The sequence below is a fragment of the Apodemus sylvaticus genome, chromosome 12, assembly GCF_947179515.1.
Source record: "Apodemus sylvaticus chromosome 12, mApoSyl1.1, whole genome shotgun sequence".
Lineage (NCBI taxonomy): Eukaryota > Metazoa > Chordata > Mammalia > Rodentia > Muridae > Apodemus > Apodemus sylvaticus.
Genome location: NC_067483.1, coordinates 37,094,855 through 37,099,416, shown reverse-complemented (window position 1 = coordinate 37,099,416; position 4,562 = coordinate 37,094,855).

The following is a 4,562-nucleotide window of genomic DNA, read 5'->3' as shown; positions in this document are numbered from 1 at the left end:
ATTTTATTTTATTTTTTGAGACAGGGTTTCTCTGTGTAGCCCTGGCTGTTCTGGAACTCACTCTGTAGACCAGGCTGGCCTCGAACTCAGAAATCCACCTGCCTCTTCCTCCCAAGTGCTGGGATTAAAGGTGTGTGCCACTACCACCCGGCTTCTCATCCATTTTCATTCCTTTTGTTTGTGACTACTATATTAGGTGTAGGTTTTCATGATTCTTTTTGGCACTCAATTCTTAGGACTTCTTGGTGTACTGAGGCAACCAGATTTTTTCCACTAGATTTTACATATGGGTATTTTTAAGAAAGCATTTCATTTCTAAATGTTTTAAAACATTTTACACACACACACACACACACACAGAGAGAGAGAGAGACACACACAAAGACAGACAGACAGACAGAGACATACTTTTTATTTATTTAATGTGCATGTGTATGACTGAGTGAGCATGAGCCACAGCATACATGTGGGGGTCATAGAACAACTTGTAGGAGTTGGTTCTCCCCTTGTACTATGTGGGTCCTGGAGATCAAACTCAAATTGATAAGTTTAACAGCAGATGCCTTTTCCTGCTGAAAAACCTCACAGAACCTTCACTTGTACATATTGATGTGATCATTTGTGGTGTGTGGGGGGCCACAGGAGAGGGATGCCATCCATGAAAATCTCAACCCTCCCCTGCGTATCCTGTGCTTTAACAAAACAAGCTTCTTCTTATTTACAATCTTCCCCTTGGCTTAAAACTTAGAATTTCTGAACTGAAAAACATCATTCTGATGGCTCTTCCTGGTTGTCAACTTGGCTACATCTGGAATGAACTACAATTCAGAAATGAAAGGCACACCTGCGATCCAGATCTTAAGTCTGGAAGACACAGGTTTCAGACCTGGATCTTGGCATAGAGATCTTGAGGTATAGTGGCCATAAAAAGCTTAGGCCTAGGTAATGTAGTACATGCCTTTAATCTCAGAAGACTAAGGCAAGGAGATCTCTAAGTTCAAGATCAGCTTGGGGTAAAGCAAGTCCCAGAACCAGGCATGTTGGTACACACCATTAATATGGGCCACAGCTTATGCTGGAGGCTGCATAAGGACATTGGAAGAATGTTCACTCTTCTTTGACTGGTTGCACTTACTCGCCAGCACATCTGTTGAAACCAACTTCCGCAGAAGAGCAGCTCAAACAACCAACCTTTGGGACTGAGCAACTACTAGATTCTTGGACTTCCCATTCACAGCTGCCCATTGTTGGGTTAGTTGGACTACAGACTGTAAGTCACTACAATAAATTATCTTAATATGTAGAGACATTCCATAAGTTCTGTGACTCTAGAGAACCCTGACTAATACAATCATGGAGATTATTTTAGTTTCAAATTCCTTTTAACACACAAGTAGATAAAGGCCTGGCTCATGGCTGATCCTAGTGATTCCTAGTAGGTTTTTATGGGGATTTGATCTCCTGATTAAGCCACAGTCTGCGGTCAGTCCTACCACAGAAGCAAGAGGTTCCTAACTGACCAAAGCGACAGTCTCAGGTATCCACCCAGGAAATGTTTGCGAATTAGTTCATCATAGTTTAAAGAGCTTGATGCAGATGAGTTTAGGATCACACTTGGCAAGTCATAAGAAAGATATACCAGGTACTCTGTCTTTCTGGATCATCCCCCTGTCTGCAAATTTAGCAATGCTCAGCTGTAACAATGCCCAGGAAACCCAATGCAAAACTGTGTGGAAAGCCTTAGAACCTGATTAGTAAGCAGAACTGGCAACTTGTTAAAATTATCCTGGGTCTTCTTTAGAAGAGGAGGCAATCATGTGGTTGCTTTATTTGTTTGTCATTCCCAGGGAAAGCTGACATTTAACCTTTGTCATTTCAGGGAGCAGGGCCCACTCACTCACTCCTGGGCAATGTTCTTCTTTGTTTCTAGGAGTTATGTACATGACTGTCACAGTCTGATTATACTTGTGACTTCTCAGTTTGATGATATAGATTATCTTTGGCTTTTCCCCAGCATTCACTGTTGTCTCTGGAATGTCAGGTAGTAAATACTCACTGCTGGCCTAAGTGCATAATCATAAGAGAGGGTCCTAATGTCCTGCTTGCCTTCCATGAGTTCAAATACATGGTCTTGGCATAAGATGCCTGGAAACTAACAGTGGAGCTGACTACTGAATCAAGTTTGGGACTTACAAACAATCCCTCTAAAGCTTTTCTCTTAGTGCATTTGTGAGAGGTTCAATGTCGGGACAAAAAGGTCTTTATCTTGATTCTGCCAGCATCAAATTATTGCTGTAAGTTGCCATGTTCCTGTCTGCAGTAATGATGTGCTATGCATTTAATGTCCACGTGTAGCTTACCTGGTTTTAAACAGAACCACAGTGTAGGCCTTTATTTTACTACTGATAGATCCCCAGTGTTGATTAATTTGATTTCATAGATGCATCAAGAATACAGACAATTGCTGAAGAGCTGCCTGGTCTGGATGTTGGTGTAGACATTGTGTGAGATGCATAGGAGGGAAGCAGAGCCAGTGAATGTCTGTGTTGTGAGGAAGAGGCATCAGTAAAAGAGTCTAAGTTTGGTCTGTGAGATGGCTGCGGACCTGAGTCTGATTCCCAGGACCTATGTGGTAGAAGGAGAGAGCCCACTCCTTTAGTTTGTCCTATGGTCTCCACACCCTGGCTTTTATGCAAGTTCATGTCTTTCTTTCTCTGTCAGATTTGGGGTGTCACTGGATGGGGTAAACCTAGCCTGTTTAACTCTGTGTCTTAAAATGCTGGTCATGCTAAGTCTTAGCCACTTGGTTCAGTATCAACTTATTAGTGATTTGGAATTTGCCTTCAGCCTGATCCAGGGTGTCTGAGATAGCTGTGCCAAGGGTTTCTGTGCTGAGTCGGCAGCATGCCTTGTAAGTGACAGGGAATGTTCTCAGCACCACAGGTTCTCAGAGCCATGTCTCTACTCTGGTGTTCTCCTGTTCTTTATGATTAAGTATGAAGCTATGAGAAATAGTAAATAATTAAAATTAAGGAATTTAGAAGAATTCTTAAGTTAACCAACAGCCATAATAACAGCCATGTTAACTACAATGAGTTACACATTAATGGAATACATTGAATTATATAATTACAGAATCACTGGGAAACTAATATAATCATAAGGCACTTATCTAGCTGAAACAATTTCATATTAAGGTATGGTATTTAGATGAATACTCTTGAATTATTGAAAGTTAATTCTTCTGGGCCTTATCTTTCTCTAGTGTAGTGGTCATCAAGTTGAACATTTTTCTATTAACATGGTAAAGCTTCACATTATTATAAGAATAAATGAAATTAATAGTGTAAAAGTATAAATCACTGCATAAATAGAAGATATATAATATATTGCCTCATAATTTGCAGAATAATTGTCTCACGTCCACAGGCACTAATAGTTTGTAACAACCAACATGTCCCAATAGGATAGAGCTTGTGAAAAATGCAGATGTGAGTTATTTTTTTAATTTATAAATGGGATGATACCTTAAGGATGTTGCTTCTCCAGGGTCCCCAATGGAGGAACTAGAGAAAGGACTGAAGGAGCTGAAGGGGTTTGCAGTCCATAGGAAAAACAACAATATCAACCACCCAGACCCCCAGAGCTCCCGGAGACTAAACCACCAACCAAAGAGTACACATGGAGGGACCCATGGCTGCAGTCACATATGTAGCAGAGGATGACCTTGTCAGACATCAGTGGGAGGAGAGGTTTTTGGTCCTGTGAAGGCTCAGTAAGGGGAATGCTAGGCTAGGGAGGCAGGAATGGCTGGGTAGGTGGGTAGGGGAGCACCCTCATAGAAGCAGGGGGAGGTGGGATGGGACAGTGGGTTCTCAGAGGGGAAACCAGGAAAGGGGATAACATTTAAAATGTAAATAAACAAAATATCCAATAAAAAATGTTGCTCAGTTATTCCCCAAATAGCTCTATGGCAGGGAGCTGTGTAAATATTTGTTGGGTACAAATGGCTTCGAAGGAATACAAGCATTCCCTGGAGACTTAAGTATTAGAGCTACAGAGAGACAAGGCAAGATGGCCTGTCCTTTGGCTGTCATCATAATTTTCCCAAGAGAGAAAAAAAAACTTTCTGCCTTGATTATTGCTCTCTGTTCAATTTGGATCTCTTTGGCCTAACAAGCCTACTGTTCCCTTGCCACCGTTTTCATGATAATAAATACTCATATACAAAACATGACTCCCTATGCTCACATGAGATTCTCACAAAGGATATTACTATGTACTTACTAGAAAGAGAAACCCAAGGAAAGTTATTCAAGTCTGTTCTTGGAAACCAAGATCAAGATGTCTCAGCTAACTTAGCTTAATGTCGGTTAAACTGCCTGCCTGTGTAGAACTTCCCTCTCCAGCTAATTGCTTATCTTAGCATCTGTTCTACTGCTTGCTTGCAAGAGGACTCTCTCCTCCTCCCTACCCCACCCCCAGCCAGCTGTCATAGGGTTTCTGCTTTCAAAAACCCTGGGCTCAAAACACTGGGCTACACTTAAATTCCTGAATAACTT